Below are 20,609 nucleotides of genomic sequence, written 5' to 3'. Positions count from 1 at the left end.
CCTGGGTCCTTTAAGATTTTGGGTTTTGAATCCCAGCTGTGTGCAGAATCAAAAAGACAGGAGAGCTGTGGTGCAGGGTGAGCTGACTGTCCTCACTATTCTGTGAAGGCTGCCTAAACAGTGGAGGATGTGAGATCCTCAGTCCAGAGACAAGCTATTGGGGTGGCACCATTTTCCCCTCAACACCAACACAGTGGGACTTCAGAGAGCAACATAGCAGGCCCCAGTGGAGGCAGGACCTGCTTACACCAAACCCCACAACACCCCCCCCCGCCCCACCCATGTCTGGCAACCATTTATTTATTGGGGCAAGACTGACTTGGAGCCAAAGCAACAGATCTCTTCTCCAGAAGACCAGCACACCCAGCACCCGCCATACACCAAGTGCACTGAAAATCCAGGGCTTCAAAATGACACCCATAGTTCTTTTTTCTTTGTTTCTTCTTTTTCTCTTTTGGAACCAGGCTCAGAGTTTCTTGTTTGTTTGTTTTTTATTTCCTTTTCTCTCTCTCTCTCTCTCTCTCTCTCTCTCTGGATCAGGCTTTTTTATTCTTTCTTCTTCTTCTTCTTCTTCTTCTTCTTCTTCTTCTTCTTCTTCTTCTCTTTTCTTTCTTGTTCTTTAGAACCACCTTTCTAGTCTTTTGATTCTGTTTGTTTCTTTTTGTTCCCATTCATTTTCTCTTTTTGGTGGCTCAGGCCTCCCCCCTTTTTTCCAGGGTTACTTCAACAACAACAACAACAAAATTCAAAGCACACTTGGTTCAAAGTCCAAACACTCCACCACTGCAAGCAAAGAGGAACTCTGCAGAGGACTGATCAGAGGGAAAACTCAACATCAGAGTGTACATAACATATACCATAAACACTTCTTGAAGTGCCAGGCCCTGGACAGTGTATGACCCCTTTTTAATATAATAGTACTCGCAAGTGCAGGAAACATAACAAGCTTTTAAAACATGCAAAAGACAGAAACTTAGCCAAAATGATAAGATAGAGGAATTCTCCCCCAAAGAAAGGTCAAAAAGAAATTATAGCCAGGGACTTGCTCACAACAGATATACACAATTTATCTGAAGAAGAATTTAGAAGAAAAGTTATAAGATTAGTAGCTGCATTTGAAACAAATTTAAAAAAAGAAAAAACATAGAAGACTCCAGAGAAACCCTTGTTGCAGAGAACAAAGACCTAAGAACTAGTCAGGTTGAAATAAAAGATGCTTTAACTGAGATTCAAAGTAAACTGGATACAGTGACAATGAACACTGAAGAAACAGAAGAGAGAATAGGTGATGTACAAGGTGAAATTATGGAAAATAATAAAACTGAAAAAAGGGAGAGGAAATTATTAGATCATGAGGGCAAACTTAAAGAACTAAGTGATTCCATGAAATGAAACAACATCCATATCATAGGAGTCCCAGAAGAAGAGAAGGAAACAGGAGCAGAAGGTTTGTTTGACCAAATTATAGCTGAGAACTTCCCTAATCTGGGGAATCCCTTGGGAGGAAACAGGGGTCCAAATCTAAGAGGCACAGAGAACTCCCCTCAAAATCAACAAAAACATGTCAACACCATGACATACCATAGTGAAACTTGCAAAATATAAAGAAAGAATTCTGAAAGCAGCTAGGGACAAAAGGTCCTTAACCTACAAGGGTAGACACATAAGGTTAGCAGCAGACCTTTCCACTGAAAAAGGGAGTGGCAAGAAATTTTCAATGTGCTAAATAGGAAAAATATGCAGCCAAGAATTCTTTATCCAGAAAGGCTGTCATTCACAATGGAAGGAGAGATAAATGCTTTCCCAGACAAACAAAAACTAAAGGAATTCATGACCAGTATGCCAGCCTGCAAGAAATTTGAAGGGGGGTGGGGAAGACCAAGGCAACAAAGACTACAAAGAACCAGAGAACATCACCAGAAACACCAACTCTACAGGTCGCACATGGCACTGAATTCATATCTTTCAGTAATCACTCTGAATGTAAATGGACTAAATGCTTCAATCAAAAGACATAGGGGATCAGAATGGATTAAAAAACAAAAACAACAAGATCTATCTTTAGGCTGCCTACAAGAAACTTATTTTAGACCTAAAGACACCTGCAGATTGAAAATGAGGGAATGGAGAACCATCTATCATGCTAATGGAGGTCAAAAGAAAGCTAGATTAGCCATACTTATATCGACAAGCTAGACTCTAAAACAAAGACTGTAACAAGAAATGATGAGGAAATCATATCATAATTAAGGGGTATGTCCATCAAGAAGATCTAACCTTTGTAAATATTTATGCCCCAACATGAAAAAACAAATATATAAATCAATTAATCACAAAGGTAAATAAACTCATTGAAAATAATACAAAAATAGTAAGGGACTTCAGCACCCCACTTACAACAATGAACAGGTCATCTAAGCAGAAAATCAACAAGGGAACAATGACTTTGAATGACTCACTGGACCAGATGGACTTAACAGATGTATTCAGAACATTTTATCCTAAAGCAGCAGAATACACATTCTTTTCAAGTGCACATGGGACACTCTAGAAGAGATCACATACCGGGTCACAAATCAGCCCTTAACAGGTACAAAAAGATCAAGATCATACCATGCATATTTTCAGATCACAACACTATGAAACTTGAAATCAACCACAAGAAAATGTTTGGAAATGCCTCAAATATATGTAGTTTAAAGAACATCCTACTAAAGAATGAATAGGTTAACCAGGAAATTAAAAAATAAAGGGAAACAAATGAAAATGAAACAATGGCAGTCCAAAACCTTTGGGATGGAGCAAAGCCAGTCCTAAGAGGAAGTTACATTGCAATTAAGGCCTATTTCAAGAAGCAGTAAAGGTCCCAAATATACAACCTACCCTTAGAACTAAAAGAGCTAGAAAAGGAGCAGCAAATAAATCCTAAAGCCAGCAGAAGAAGGGAAATAATGGAGATTAGAGAAATAAATCATACAGATCAACAACAAAAAACACAGTAGGACAGATAATGAAATAAAGATCAGGTTCTTTGAAAGAATAACCCCCAGCCAGACACCCCCAGCCAGATAACCCCCAGCCAGACTTAAAAAGAAAAGAGAGAGGACCCAAATACATAAAATCACAAATGATAGAGGAGAGACCACAACCAACACCATAGAAACACAAACAATTATAAGAGAATACTATGAAAAATTATATGCCAACAAACTGGGCAATCTGGAAGAAATGGAGAAATTTCTAGAAACATATAAACTACCAAAACTGAAACAGGAAGAAATAGAAAATTGTAATAGGCCCTAACCAGCAAAGAAATTGATTCAGTAATAAAAAAAACCTCCCAACAAATAATAGCCAGATGTCTTCCCAGGGGAATTCTGCCAGACATTTAAAGAAAAGTTAATACCTATTTTTCTCAAACTGTTCCAAAAAATAGAAATGGAAGGAAAGCTACCAAACTCATTCTATGAACCCAAGATTACCTCGATTCCAAAACCTGACAAAGACCCCACAAAATATCCCTAATGAACCTGGATGCAAAAATTCAACAATATACTAGCAAATCAAATTAAACAGTACATTAAAAGAATTATTCACCATGATCAAGTGGGATTTATTCCTCTGCTGCAGGGCTGGTTCAACATCCACAAATTGATCAATGTGATACACCACATTTATTAAAAAAAAAAAAAAGGATAAGAACCATTTGATCATCTGAAGATGCAGAAAGGCATTTGACAAAACACAACATCCTTTCTTGATAAAAATCCTCAAGAAAGTAGAGATAGAGGGAACATACATCAACATCATAAAGGGAATATATGAAACACCCACAGCTAATATCATCCTCAATGGAGAAAAACTGAGAGCTTTTCCCCTAATCTCAGGAACATGATAGGCATGTCCACTCTCACTATTATTCAACATAGTACTGGAAGTTGTATCCTTAGCTATCAGACAACAAAAAGAAATAAAAAGGATACAAATTGGCAAAGAAGTCAAACTTTCACCCTTCATAGATGACATGATAAAAAAAACATGGAAAACCCAACAGACTCTGCCAAAAAGTTGCTAGAACTGATACATGAATTCAGCAAAGTTGCAGGATATAAAATCAACATACAGAAATTGGTTGCATTTCTATACACCAATAATAAAACAGCAGAAAGAGAAATCAAGGAATCGGTCCCATTTACAATTTCACCAAAAATCATAAGATACCTGGGAATAAACCTAACCAAAGAGGTAAAAGATCTGTACACTGAAAACTGTAGAACACTTATAAAAGAAACTGAAAATGACACAAAGAAATGGAAAAAACACTCCATGCTCATGGATTGGAAGAAAAAATATTGTTAAAATGTCGATACTACCCAAAGCAATCTACATATTCAATGCAATACCTATCAAAATAACTCTAGCATTCTTCATAGAGCTAGAACAAATAAATCTAAAATTTGTACGGAGCCACAAAAGACCCTGACTAGACAAAATAATGATGAAAAAGAAAACCAAAGGTGGAGGCATCACAATCCTGGACTTCAAGATGTATTACAAAACTGTAATCATCAAGACAGTATGGTACTGGCACAAAAACAGACACTCAGATCAATGGAATGGAATAGAGAACCCAGAAATGGACCCACAAATGTATGGCCAACTAATCTTTGACAAAGCAGGAAAGAATATCCAATGGAAAAAAAGACAGTTTCTTCAGCAAATCGTGCTGGGAAAACAATTGGACAGTGACATGCAGAAGAATGATACTGGACTACTTTCTTACATCATGCATAAAATTAAATTCAAAACGGATGAATGATCTAAATGTGAGACAGGAAATCATTAAAATCCTAGAGGACAAAACAGGCAACAACCTCTTTGACCTTGGCTGGAGCAACTTCTTACTAGACATGTCTCTGGGGAGACAAGGGAAACAAAAGCAAAAATGAACTCTTGGTGCCTCATCAAGATAAAAAGCTTCTGCACAGTGAAGGAAACATTCAACAAAACTAAAGGGCACCTGACAGAATGAGAGAAGATATTTGCAAATGACATTTCGGATAAAGGGTTACTACCCAAATCTATAAAGAACTTATCAAACTCGGCACCCAAAAATCAAATAATCCAGTGAGATAGATTTTGAAGTGATAGCAGGGTAGGTGGAGAAGGGTACCGAGCAGGGTGCAAAGAAAGCAAAACAAAACAAAAAAAAACCCAAAAAACAAGCGAACAAAAAAAACCACACTGGAGATGTATGAGTTAAAAAGCAGGGAGGCCATGGTATTGAGCAGATCATAAATCTTTACTTGATGCACAAAGGAGGAGTCTGAGCCAAATGGCAAGTGGTCAGTGAATCAAGTAGGGTAGCTGGTTAGACGAAAATTAACAGAAACCAGCAGAGATAAAAGCTGGATCTCACAAAATATCATAAAAGACAAATTTTTGTATGTATATTTTTATAAAAATATGGAGTAGTAGCATCACTAAGGATTAATCAGTGAGGATTAATGAGGTCAAATTCTAACTTTTCACACTTAATTATGATGAGTGATGGAGAAAGAAGAGATTATGTAAACAAAATAGTAACAGCTTTCAGTTAGGTTCAAAGGGTGAAATTAAGCTTTCATAAAATGTTTAAGAGGGCAGGGGAGAGTTGTTTCCAACCTGTGCCAAGTGGGATGGACTCTGCAAAGAAGGGTGGCAAGGAGGGCCTTTTTGCCATCAATGAGGTGGTGACCAGAGAATATACCATCAACATGCACAAGTGCATCCTTCAGAGTCCCCCTTGGACACTCAGAGATTCAGAAATGTGCTGAGAAAGAGATTGGAACTTCAAATGTGCACATTGAGACAAGGCTTAACAAGGCTGCCTGGACCAAGGGAATAAGGAATGTTTCCTACTGTATCTGTGTGTGGTTGTCCAGAAGTGAAGATGACGATTCACCAACCAACCTCTGTACATTCTTTACGAGTGTACGTGTCACCATTTTCAAAACTCTACAGACAATCAATATGGATGGGAAGTAACCACTGTTTGTCAAAAAAAGTTATAAAACTGCACACACACACACACACACACAAGGAGTGTAGGGGAGAGTGTTAATCATATATATGAGGTCTTAGAAAGTATAATGGAAAGTCTGGGAAGGAAGGAAAGCCCTTGAAAACCATTTGGAATGAATCTGCGTCAACAAAATATGGAAGGAACTTGAGGTGAAGAATAATTATCAAAGGAATTTGCATATTGAGTGCTTAAAAGGAAAATAAGCAAATATGGTATATATTTTGTTCTCACAAATTTGTGAATTATTTCTAGTTGGAAGTATGTTAAACTATTTAGTTAAGTCACTGTAACATTTAGTTCTGGAATGGAGACTTTCAATCAATATTGTTTATGATCCTGAAATTTTCTTATTAGGATTTTTTTTGGTTATATATTCAGCATAACACAAGAACTTTTTATTTACATTTGCCAAATCCATTATATTTATTAAAAATCCTCATGTTATTTTAATGCGTGAAGGCAAAATGCCTTCTTATAACTTCTTTTTAAAGTAGGTTCCATGCTCAGCATGGAGCCCAACATGGGGCTTGAACTCATGACCCAGATAGATCAAGGGTCAGATGCTTAACTGACTGGCCACCCAGGTGCCCCAAAACACCTTCTTATAACTTTTGTTCAGAGTTAGATCTGAACTAAACTGGTGATAGATTTTATTGTTTTAGGAAAGAATGGCAAGATCAATGCTTCTCTTTTATAAATCTATGTAAAGGATTTTGCCAAGTGCTTTCACTTGTTAATCTTGCTCTAATGATAAAACAGTTTGCCATTTTTATAAATTACAGTGAACATGTTATTTTTCAGTTTATGCTTTAAATTTGATTTATTTTGTTAGTAAAAAAGTGTTAATTGAGGTATCACTACATATGTAATAACAAGTGACGAGCTTTTGGGGAATCATGAAAAACTTCATTGGGTATGCATGATCCATATACATAAATCAGTTTAAAAACAATATATTGAATTATGGAGGGTTAGTCATGTGCTATAGATTATATTTCACTTAAAAATAACAGTTCAAACAGAATCAAATAATCAAAGTAGACATTTTGGGAAGGAACATTTGGAAATGATTTTTTTTTACTGGTACTTGGGGCTCTTTTGAAAATCAGAACCTCTTTGTCATGAATACTGTCTTTTTGTTCACAATAAGTTGCAATAGAAATCTTTAGCTATTAACACAAGCCTAGTAAGAAAATTAGATGAGTAGAATTTTTTTAGAATGTTAGTGAAAAAGCTTGAGGTTTTTTTTGTTTGTTTGTTTTGTTTTGTTTTCTGTTTTTTTTTAATCAGCTTTTTAACTTTTGGCAATTTCCTTTTGTATGGAAATACGGATAATAACTAGTATAAATATGAAGATTAAATAATCTGTGTTGCCATTCAATGTAGGTTAACAAATACATTGCTGAGAAAATGAAGATGTGATTCTCATCTCCAGAGCCAAATGGCCAGCAATATTTATTATTGTTATTTGGATTCCATGTGTTGGAGCTGTTTTATGACGGTGGAGAACAGACCGTGTAGCTGCTTGAAAAACTCAACAGTGGGAACTGAATTCTGCAAAATCTAGGAGGTTTTACCTTTTTATTTGGTTTTATTCATGAGCACCTGTTGTAAATATATGTTACCTGCACTGTTGCTACTAAGTATATGGAGCACCATATGTGAAATATATGGGAAAGAATAAAAGACTAGAGAACAAATGGGAACAATAAAATGGTGGTCTTCTGCAGCTTCTTCTAAGTTTCTCAGCATAGGAAGAAAAGAAGGTTATTCAATTTTCATAATACACACCAAAACATGGTGTGTCCCCAAATTGTAGTGTTAGCAAATATGGGGCAACAGAAATTATCACACTTAACTTAGACCAGTAAAAATTGATATTTAAAGTCAAACACCCATAAAATCCATTTCTTAAACGTTTGGTAGTTTCTTACAAAATTTTAAGAAGTTATTGTGTTGCCTTCGGTAACTTCTTGTAAATTCAAGATGAGTTTTTTTTTTTTTTTTTTTTTTTTTTTTACCAAAAAATGAAGGATTCCCTCATATTCTGAATCAAAGTTGAAATTTTGATGTCCTTATTGAATGTTCTCTTACCTCATTCTAAAGTTCAGTTAACAACATGCACTTGGTCTGCTACTCAGGGGTCAGGAAACCTAGTTGAGCAGATGGGTGATTGTTAATCAGCCAGTGGCAACACGCAGATTCTGCAGAAATCTGCTTTGTAATGGTGTACCCCCCTACCCCTGCATTATATATATACCTTCCCTTGGTGATGGAGAGACCTCTAGAACTGTACATTCCTTTCTAAAGGTGTACACCTTTCTCTGGAGTTTTATTTTCTTTACAAGGGCCATATATCACATGGGGAAAATGTCACTCTTCTGATTCTTAATAAGCTCAGAGAACACATAGTCTGACCACGTTTGGGTGGATGTTAGCGTCTTACCCGCCGAGCAATATCCTGATTGGGTTTATCTTGAGGAAGCAATCAAGAACCTTACACAAACCGACTCCGTTATCTCTGGAAATACAGGAACAAGCTCAACATGTTCTCCTAAATCCCATTCCCGGGCATAACCTGTGCAATACTTTAAGACACATTTGACTTCAACAGTTCCTTCAATGGCTGCCATTATTTTCATTCAAGAAGTTCTGAATTCAATAACTAATCATCGCCATAGACTAAACCTTCCTGATTTTATATATTTTAACATATTCTACGTTCTTACATTTTTACATGAAAATCATTTTACATTTCTTATTCAAATTAAATTTTATATTCCAATAGAACAATCTAAGTTGGGTGTGAATTCCTAACCTAAAACTACTTCTCACTCTGTATTATTTCTTTGTTCTTTCACTCTGGCATATCACAATTAGAAATGTCTTCCTTTCTTAAGAAAAAGACTATGGGGGTGCCTTGGTGGTATTGAGCATTCAACTTCAGCTCAGGTCAGGATCCTATGGTTGGTGAGTTCAAGCCCTGCGTTGGGCTCTCTGCTATTGGCACAGAGCCTACTTCGGATACTCTGTCCCCCTCTCTCTCTGCCCCATCCCTGCTCATGCTCTCTCTCTCTCTCTCTTTCTTTCAAAAAAAAATAAATGAACATTAAAAAAAAAGGAAACGACTATAATTTGTGTATAATTTAAGATTCAGTTATTTCACAGCCTTATGTGTAACTCCTTTTTTGAAGCCACAATGTGTTTATATAATTTTGTTTATATTTATAAACTTATATGACTATTATATATTTTCATGTACAATTAAAATATTATTCTAAGTTTAAGATTTTGTGTTTCCAGAATCAGGAGTCCTGTCTACAATAATCACTTTCAATAGAAGAAAGGCCAGGTGTGTGCAGAAAAAAGCAATATTTAAATATAGAATGCAGATTGTGTCCATATCTTATCCTTTAAATATCCTGAGAAAGTATATAATTAAAATTATGTTTTATTTTCACATAAAGAACTGGTAAGTAAAGTAAGTATAAAGGAAACTGATAAAAATGTTGAAGTGTGCAATTCTGGATCTCAGTGCCTGGGTTGTTTTGTCTCAGACTGTTTATGCTCTGAAGTGAAGAGTGGATTACTTTCAACTAAGAAGGAAACAGTTACTCCTGGTTGGATTCTACCTTTATGGCACTCCTTTGGTTGTGTTCAGAAAGGGAACACAATTGACTAGAAAGGAAATAAATACATGCTGTAAGATGTGGCAATCTTTTGCAGTCAGTGTTGTTTTCTTGGACCTTGTATTGTACTGCAGGAAGGATGAGTAAACGTGCATCCCAATAATTGCAGTGTGGTAAATCAACTTCAATATAAGAAATGAACCTAAATATAAAAAGTCAAGAAAATGTCTTAGCTCAATAATTAATAATTTCACAGAGCCAGCTCAGGGAAATTGTATAAAAGTTAGTGAAATTTGGTTGGGGGTTTCCCATAACCTCCACCCTTCTAATACATTTTACCCACTGTCCGTTGACATATTGATGCCCTTCTGTCCCAGGCCCTATTCTGGTATTTATTTCCATATGCTTTCTATTTCTTTCTGGAGTTTTTTTCAGGAATGGTGATAACTACTACACCAGAGTTTTGACTTTACATAGACTTTGGAAGGGTTTAGGGGATGCTAGGAGTCACCAGATAATACTAATAGGGTGTGTATCAAGTCAAAACTATTTTACAAGACTAAGATTGTGTGGTGGAGTTTCCCAAAGGGTATGTGACATATTATTACAGTAGGTTGAATGCAGAGCTGATATGACAATCCAATTGTCTTCCATTAATCCAGCCACTAAAGGGATTTATAAAAATGTAAAGCAATGAACTCCTCTAACCATTCTTTTTGTTTTGGAAAATATATGTGGGCAGTGTATGTAAATGCCTGACGTTAATCTTGGATAGCTGAGCAATCCATTTTATTTTATTTATTATTTAAAAATTTTTTTCAACATCTGTTCATTTATGAGAAACAGAGAACAAGTGGGGGAGGGGCAGAGAGAAAGAGAAAGAGAGAGAGAGAGAGAGAGAGAGAGAGAGAGAGAGAGAGAGGTGGGGTAGACACAGAATCTGAAACAGGCTCCAGGCTCTAAGCTGTCAGCACAGAGCCTCATGCGGGGCTCGAACCCGAGATCATAACACGAGCTGAAATCAGAGGCTTAACCACCTGAGCCACCCAGGCACCCCAAGGAATCCATTTTGAAGATATTTATCTAGAATAAGCATGTTGCCAGCTATACAACTAGAGAAAGAGCCAGGATACCTCACCCATGAAGTCCCCCTGTTAAAAAACTAGATAAGCTAGATAATTGATGGCTACAGTGACCCTGCTTTTCCCTTCCCTGCACTTTAATTCCTACTTTTATGTTTTAAATTCTCCAATAAGGGCAACCACTCCTTTACCCCAATAAAGGCAGAATGCCAAGTCTATTCTGTCTCTACCTCTCCATGTGGCCCCAAGCATACCTGGTACACTTCAAAACTTGTGAATAATAAACTCTGTTTTTGTTTTTGTTTTTCCAAAGTTCCCTGATGGTTGTTGCTGAGATGTGTCTTGCAATCACAATAAGAACCACAAAGGCTGGTCTACTCACAACGTTGGTTTTGGTTGGGAATTGTCTATGGTGGCTCCCACGAGTAGCAGGAACCCAGGTGAGTGTTCACAGACATCGTGATAGATAGCATCACTATCACTATGCTGAGACTGATACAAAACAATTTTTTCCATTAAAAGTATGGGATGTAGGTTAATGTATAATTGGTTTACTCTTGCTGTTTTAAAAGCGATCAATAAATATTTACAAAAGGTATCAGTTGAATTTCTAATACTAAATAAAGAGAGCTATAACCTGCATAAGCAAGAGTTCCTTAGGGTGCTTAATAAATTTTAAGAATGTAAAGGGATCCTGAGACCAAAAATTGGAGAATCACTGTACTGTGGTAGACAGTTTGAAACACTGAGTAGTGTTGAATGGGGTATTAAGTGAATAATATTTCAGTTAATAAATTTGTATATTCCGGGAGCCTCCTGGAATATTGATACTTTGTCCCAAAGTAATAAACTGAAGTATGATTTAAAAAATTGTGGCAAGCTATGAAGCAGATTTTATGGTGGGTCTGAGGGAGGAAGGTGGTCAGGACAGATGACTCCCATTCTATAATAGAAGAGGAATCTATTTACTTGTTTCAGAGCTGGCACTGATGGATTTTCAGATTCAGAATGCAGCTCACTGATTCTACCCTGGTTTGGGGTTTGTTCTTTAAAAGTAGAGCAGGTAGCAGATGGAACCCCATGTGTCTTAAACCATTTTCTGAACTTGTGAATGTTTTTTCTGTTCTTAAAGGATCACTATAATTACATGTGCTATTTTGGTTAGTTCTATGGAGGAAAAAAATTTCCGATATACGTCAAAAAACCTTGTTCTAATTTTATTTATTTAGTTATTAAAGCATGATGACATTACTGAAGCTACCTGAATACCTAAATTTTATTAAGCAATTTTTTCTAGGACCGAATATATTTCTTGTAAATGTAAATAATGTATCAGGTGAACTGTAAATATAAAATGTAAACAGTAAAAATGTACATATTCAATTTAATTATGTGGAGTCTTTATTGAAAATCATATTAATCATTCCTTGAAAGCTTGTTGAAAATGGGCTTTGAACTGCCCAGGTGGAAAATTTTAAATACAGCAAAACATAAAAACGAACAAACAAACAAACAAACAAAAACAATATTGGATAGAAACACTAAGAAGATATCTACTGAATGGTCTATTTGTAAAAACATTGTAAATGATGAAAATTTTAGTTTAAATATGGCTAGCACATTTTCTGCTCAATATTTTTATTTTAGTTTGCAGATACTGTCCGTGAATTGCAAATGTACTTTGTACTACCCATTTGGTCCAAACCTTTAAAATAAATAAAATAAAGGTAGTTTTAAACTTACATAAATTAAAACACTTTATTGTATATATGTATTATATATATATTTCATGTTTTATATGTATATGTATATTTTATATATGTATATTTTGTTTATATATCTATTCTTATATTTTATTAATATATTTATTAACCCATACTTTTTTATTTTAGGTATGCATTATATTTTATAATTTTCTTTATTTTACATATATATTATATTTATGTTTTATTTATATAATATATATCCATACTGCATTATGGGGAAAATTAAATATATTCTCAATCTTTACTTTTTTATTTTTTTATTTTTATTTTTTAATGTTTATGTATTTAATTTATTTTTTAAATTTTATTTAATTTTATTTTTTTTAATGTTTATTTATTTTTGAGAGAGACAGAGACAGAGCGTGAACAGGGGTGGGGCAGAGAGAGAGGGAGACACAGAATCACAGAATCTGAAATAAGCTCCAGGCTGTGAGCGGCCAGCACAGAGCCCTATGCAGGGCTGAAACTCATGAACCGTAAGATCATGACCTGAGCTGAAGTCTGACGCTCAATACATTGAGCCACCCAAGCGCCCCTATTCTCAGTTCATTAAAGGAGTAAAGAAAATATTCTACTTTTGTTTTCCTAAATATTTGTTCAGCGGAAAACTGTTCCTATGGAGGGGCACCTGGGCGGCTCAGTTGATAAAGTGTCCGACTACGGCCTAGGTCATGATCTCCCCCTTCCCAAGTTTAAGCCCTGCATTGGGATCTGTGCTGACAGCTCGGAGCCTTAGAGCCTATTTCAGAATCTGTTCACACTCTTTCTCTCTCTCTCTCAAAAATAAATAAACATTAAAAAAAAAAAAGCAGCTGTTCCTGTGGAATTTTTTTTCCCCATGGAATTTTATAAAAGTTCACTTAAGGGGCGCCTGGGTGGCTCAGTCGGTTGAGCGTCCCACTTTGGCTCAGGTCATGATCTCGCGGTTTGTGACTCCCTGCCCTGCATTGGGCTTTGTGCTGACAACTCAGAGCCTGGAGCCTCTTCGGATTCTGTCTCCTTCTCTCTCTGCCCCTCCCCCACTTGCGCTCTGTCTGTCTCTGTCTATCAAAAATAAATAAATGTAATAAAAAATTTTTTTAAAAAGTTCAGCTAAAAATATTTTTTAGGAAATAAGCCTGGGGAATATTATATATTTGTTTTTTCTTGGAGAATTAAATGCACATTAAGTTCTCAGAACTGTTTTAATAAAGAGATATGTGTTTTGTGTGTGTGTGTGTGTGTGTGTGTGTGTGTGTAATTTGATCTTGGGAACACTTGTTTTGGAACATCAATTAATGATTCCAAATTATATATTTAGACATCTAATAAAACTGAATTGGAATGCTCTTTAAGATTATTATAGTTGCTTTTGATTTGAGTAAAACTTGAATTTGGCATTTCTAAATTTCTTCTTGCCTGACATTAAGAAAGAAAAAAAATGCCTGGCTGGCTCAGTTGGTTAGGTGTCTGACTCTTGATTTTGGCTCAGGTCATTATTTCATGATTCGTGGAATTGAGCCCTGCACTGGGTTCTGTGTGGATAGTGCAGAGGCTGCCTGGGATTCTCTCTCTGTCTCTCTTTGACCATCCCCTGCTCATTCGCTCTTTTTCTTTCTCTCTCTCTCAAAGTAGTAAACATTAAAAAAAGAAAAAAATTATCTTGCTTACACAAGAAAAAAAAGCAGATTCTGTAAGAGTGCTTTGTGAATTACTTTCATCTAGGCAAATATAAAATATGTCAGATAACAGAAATATAGTGACTATGCATTATTCAAATATAAAGCTGTAAAAATACTCTAAGAATTGAAGTATCTAGCATTGTAAGGATTTTTAAGAATTGAAGTATCTATATATTTTTTAATAATTAAAGTATCTAAGAATTGAAATATCATAAAGTATTTTGTAAGAATTGAAGTATGCTGGAGATAGCTAAATTTTTCAGTTGTGGAACTATTATTTTATTAACCGAAAAAAGAAGAGGAACAACTTTCACTAAACTGGTTATAGTACATAAGTAGCGTATTAAAATAGTAAATATCACTCATAAGTAAAACATTGTTCTTCATCTTGCCAAATTTCATACAGAGGTCCAATATATTTTGTGTGACATACATCTTACTCAAGCTTAGCAGACTTAGTGATTATAATAATAATAGAAGGTTTTATACAAATTAAATGAATATAAAATAGTAAAAAAAAACTATAGTTGGGTTTATTTACTGCATAGTTTAGTATAAATTACAATAAATTTTAGAAAATATTACTGTGGGTGTTGTGCTTTAGAGTTCAGCAAACTAGAGATAACAGAGATATACGTTATATGGTTATTATATCATTTTTACAAGATTCTTTTTTAATTCATTATTCAGAAGATTTAGAAACCAATAATACACTGTACTAAAATTGCTTTTCTTCTTTCATCATGAAAGGACACACTAAGAATAATTAGGAATTGCATTGTAATTTAGTTGTAATGTATATTTCAACTTAACTGACATGTATTTTTGTTCCTGAGTTGTACGTGAAGTTATTAGGGAAAATAGGCTAAGAAATTTAGCATGTTCTGTGTTTCAGGAACTGAATACTATTGCCTCAGTTATGATGTTTACATTATAGTTGGTGATATTCTTAATAGGGTCATTATGCATACTGTGAACTCATTGGTCTGTTTTATAGTATAATTCTGGCAAGACTGACCTGAAAGTAAAGTTAATTTTACTGTATTAGTTATGACTTTCAATGTTAAAGAGCAGAAACCCAACTCAACCTGCCTTTAAGAAGCGAAATAATTTAATATCTTATACAACCAGGAAGTCCAGGGGTTGTTTTGGCTTCAGGAACAATTGGATCCAGGGACTAAGATATTTCATTAGGAATTAATCTTTCTTTATTTTATGACTCGCTTACCTGTCTTTGGCATGATTCCCAGGCAGACTCTTTGCAAATATTGTCATTAAATATAGCCATCAGCAGCTTCAGAATTCCACCTTTGTGTTTTGGCAACTTCAGTGGAAAAAGCAAACTTCTTTACAAATATTTCAAGTAATAGACTCTATACGGTTCATGTTGACTTGGCTGCAACATACCTATCCCTGAATCAACCACTGTAGCCAACCACTTGGCTGTGTTTTGTGATCCAGGAGTTTGGATGTGAGCCAGTTCTGAAAGTGGCCAAATACTGAGAATGAGGAAGGAACATTCACCCGAGGAACATCACAGAGACTCCAGCAGAATAAAGCTGGGTAAATGTTAGGCTAAAACCATTCACGTCCGCATAACTGTAATAATAAGTTACTATATTTATGCAGCTGAAAAACTGCATCTGTCATGTACATTAGGCACTAGACACTGCTGACATTATAAATTAACTTGTACACATACACACTGAAAAGTAAGTTTTGTAAGCAATGTGCTTTTCTATAGAAACATATCTCAGGTTCAATGTGAGCTATATTTACATCTTAGAAAAGAAGCCTTCTATGAAACTGACATCAGCAACTTCAATTCTTTCAATGTTGCAGATAGAAAAGAGGCTGCACACTTTGACGATTTGTGTAACACTCTGATTTCTATAATAAATGGAAATAAAGATCAAATAGTAGCCACTCTAGGATTAATAGTGCATCAAATGAGACAGTCAGCATATTGCACATGAATACACGGAAGCATATATTTTTAAGGAGCCAACATATTATCCATTACCAAACAAGTTATGGCTACCATAACCTTAAAAAAGCAAGAAGAAAGGTGCTGACATTCTGGAATATGAAGCTATGTTATAACCAAAAATACACTCCTATTACTCAATTTTCAAGGGTATCTGTGTATCCTAATTTAAAAGTAATATACTTTTTATTTTTCAAATAAATGTTGATGCCTAATCTCAGCTCTGGGAAGGATTCACCAATAAAATTCAGTAGTTTATTTTTAATCATTATGTGCTAGCTACCCTAGCATAAGGTAAAACAGCAAACCTGGTGTTTTGGTGTAAAATACACCAAAGTTGGTTTTTCCAAATGGCCCACAGTCCACTACCATTTATCAGCACAAAAAAGGCACTGAAAACTGGTGCAATTTAAAATATAATAGGTGTATTACAAAGTATTGAGGGAATCAACATGAGATGTAAGTTATTCCATATCTGGATGGGTAGGATGAACAGGATGAGTAGATGACATTTAAATAATTTTTTTTGTAATATAAATGGAAACATGTCAGGTGAAGAGAGACTACATTATATTATGAAAGATTATATTGAAAGGTTGCATGGAGGTATGCAGGGATAAAGCATTTCAGTAGATTTGCTTATTTAGTGTCTATGATATTTGAAGGAAAACATGAAATTTCTGAGAAGCTTGTGCTAGTACTCATATAACAGTCTGAGAGCTTGGGCTTTATCATGTAGATAAACATTTGGAACTCAGAAACTCTTTACACTCTTAAAACAATTGATGACGCCAAAGGTTCTTAGTCTAGTTGGATAATTTAGGTGGATAGTGTCCGTGGTAGAAATTAAAACTGAAAACATGTTAAAATACATATTTAATATTTTTAACTGGTCATGGAGATCTTCCATGTAGTGGCACATTTCAATTTAGAGCCAAGAATTACATTCATTAATATAATTACCAGACTTTTCTTTTTAAGTTTTTAAGTCTTTAGAAACCGTGACAGACACAAGTTTTACAGAACTCTAATTTTCACTTAAGAGCACGCATTTTAACGTTGATATCAGATACTGTCATTTGTGTTCCTTTGAGTGACTATCTTGGTTTATTTTCAAGATAATATCTGCCAAATACTCACATTTGCATAGTTTAGCTCTGTCGTACTTTTGGTGTTCAATTAAAATGTGAGTAGTTCAGCTCAGACTGCACTCACTTATGTGTTTTCCTCAAGACAACTGTTATATGGCGTGCAACAGATGTTCTTTTATGTTTACTTCTCATCTTTTTTCAGTATAATGAAAAGAGGTATATTTAAGATCAAGATTTAATACAGTTGATATTTTGTCTTATTTTATCAGGGGCATTCTTTTTTTTTAAATGTTTATTTGGCGGGGGAGAGAGAGAGAGAGATAAAGAGTACCAGTGGGGGAGGGGTGGAGAAAGAGGGAAGGAGACACAGAATCTGAAGCAGTCTCCAGGCTCCGAGCCATCAGCACAGAGCCTGACACAGGGCTTGAACCCACAAATCATGAGATCATGACCTGAGCCGAAGTTGGATGCTTAAATGACTGAGTCACCCAGGTGCCCCATCAAGGGCGTTCTTAAATGATTCTATGAAACAGTCCCTTTAGAAAATGAATCGGAGGGTGTGGTAGTGAAGAATATGATTTCCACGATACTTTTGTACCATTGGCTTGATTCATTCCAACGTACATGCAATTTTGCCCAACATTACTTAAAAAAATTTTTTTTAGTTTATTTTTCGAGAGAGAGAAAGAGAGAGAGCAGAGAAGGGGCCGAGAGAGAGGGAGAGAGAGAATCCCAAGCAGGCTCCATGCCGTCAGCACAGAGCCCAATGCGGGGCTTGAACCAACAAACTGTGAGATCGTGACCTGAGCCAAATCAAGATTTGGTCGCTTAACCAACTAAGCCACACAGGCACCTTCCAACATTACTTTTGCTTCAGTAGTACAAATGTCAACACAGTTAAAAGGTGTGATCATTTTAAATATTATTATGAAGATACTTGTGACCTCACAGACCACCTGGAAGCAATAGTTAATAAGAAATATATAATGAGATATTAATAAGTAGTAGGAAATATGCTTGGGAAGGCAAAGGATGCTATAGAAACTCAGACTTCAGCTATACCGTAGATGAACTCATAGGAGGCTAGCTGGATATTTCCTCCGCTAGTTGTGCACTTTGTAGTCCTACTGCCTGGAGTCTTTGTTAGTATTCCTTAGCACCCAATACATGCTGTGATATGGAACAGGTGCTTAAAAATGGAGGGATGAATCAACGAACCAATGAAAATCCTCAAGAAACAAAGCCAAGAATAAAAATCCAGAGAAGATAGCATTAATGGAGATGGCAGAACAAGAATGTAAAAGCAGATGATATTAGTAACTGATCCAGAGATAGGCTGAATAGTACAAAGTCGTCTCTGCAAAACTTGATTCTAAGAAATAATGTGTAATGTCATCATATAGGCAACATTATAAAGGAATGATGAAGGGATACTTTATGTATTAATATTAGGAAAATTAACTAGAATGTGAAAATAATTTAGTCTCACACAATATAAAAAATAAATGGGAAATTGTTAATATTAACAGCAAGAAGAAACTAGCAGTAAAACATATACCTATAGTTAAGCAAGGAGTTTCTAAGCATGAAATCAAGGGAAAAAAGCCAACAGGAAAATGATGACAAATCTTACAAAATAAAAATAAGAATCTCAAATGCTGGAAAATAAGATATAATAAAAAATACATATATATTTGTTTATCTCTTCCTACTTCCATGGTCAGCATCCTGAAAAGAGTGAAAGAACATATAAGGATGTGCTACAAGAAAAAAACAAAACAAAACACTTCCTAGTTGCCACAATATAAAGAAAAGTGGTATTTCTATTGTATGTTTCATTGACATCATATTCTGTCCCAACCTCTTTACGTTCATTTTCTCATTAAATACTAATTCATGGAAATATAAACAGAAAGTTTTTTTTTTTATTAAAGTATAGCTGACATACAACGTTATATTAGTTTCAGGCGTACAACAGAGTGATTCGACAGTTCTGTGCACTGCATTATGCACGGCTCACCATGAGAAGTATAGTTATTGTCCTCATCATACACAGTTATTACAGTATTATTGGCTATATTCCCTGTGCTGTCCTTTTCATCACCATAGCTTATTTATTTTATAATTTGAACTTTTACCTCTTAATCCCCTTTACCTATTTTGCCCATCCTCTCATCCCTCTTGAATGACTGCTAAGAAAGATATTTTGCTAGTAAGATTTGAAGTCAAATCTTGTTAATAAACACATCTGAATGAAAACTCAGGGAGAAAACTATTTTGCTATCGAATTTAAAAATGTTGAAAATAGCCACTACTCAATGGGAATGAATGAGGTGAAAAACTGTTTCAACTCACTGCTTTTGTGAGGGTAGTTTAATTTTTCTTTGCTTTTAATTGTTTCTGTGTATTCCAAATCTACAGTGAATATTAGTACTTTATATTTATCATAAAATATAAATGACTGATAAGAGACATAGAAAGGAAATAGATAAAATTAGTATCTATGAAGAAAATAGAAAACAATTGTGTAAACCTCATGTAGTCCATTAACATTGGCAAATGCTATGTGTGTGAAGACAGGTGAGATTCAAGCACCAAGTATGTGGTTATTAATGACATTTTTTAGAGAAATTTTCTGATTACCAATTGTCTCAGTTCTCTATGTTGTTGAAGTATGTGTGTGTGATGTGTGTGTGTGTGTGTGTGCGCGCGTGTGAGAGAGAGAGAGACAGAGAAAGAGAATCAACTCAAATAATAAATAATGAACACCTTCCTCATTTAGATAAATTTCCTGATGTTCTCTTGCTATGGAAAATTGGAGGACGTTTCTCTATAATATTCAGACTGATGCTTAACCATCTCCCTGTCTAAAACGTATCCTCTTCTGTAGTTAGCCATATTAATTTTCCTCCTGAGTGATTTTGATATTATATTTGTGCTTATTTTCACATCAGTGTTTATAATTGAATGCTTAATATTATTTCTGAGTATGCATTTGTTAAAATAATGGGCACCATATATCTAATGAATTTTAATTGAAGAAATGATAAATATGTGTCCAATAGACATAAAAATGTCAAATGTGAGTACCTCAAATGCTTTCCTTGTCATATATTAAACGACAGTGTGAACCAGAAACCTATGTCCAGTAATGTTAAACATTCAAACTATTTTTATTTTTTCCAATATTTCCTCTTATATTTTTCTTTTTTCCCTTACTATCTTTAGAATATGAAAATCATAAACTTCACGTATTTGTTGGCAGTAAGGACATAAGCAGGAAACAATTTTATAAAGGGATAATAAAGTAACTACAGTCTTAGTGATTC

At 35.0% G+C, this 20,609-nt stretch overlaps 1 pseudogene; it reads left to right on the top strand.

The window, feature by feature from the left end:
* The first annotated feature begins 5,678 nt into the window (after positions 1 to 5,678).
* On the top strand, positions 5,679 to 6,027 carry LOC122241930 (annotated as a pseudogene).
* Positions 6,028 to 20,609: the final 14,582 nt, after the last annotated feature.

Source organism: Panthera tigris, chromosome A1 (assembly GCF_018350195.1).
Source record: "Panthera tigris isolate Pti1 chromosome A1, P.tigris_Pti1_mat1.1, whole genome shotgun sequence".
In the NCBI taxonomy this organism is placed as follows: domain Eukaryota; kingdom Metazoa; phylum Chordata; class Mammalia; order Carnivora; family Felidae; genus Panthera; species Panthera tigris.
This window is presented reverse-complemented; position numbering and strand designations above follow the sequence as displayed.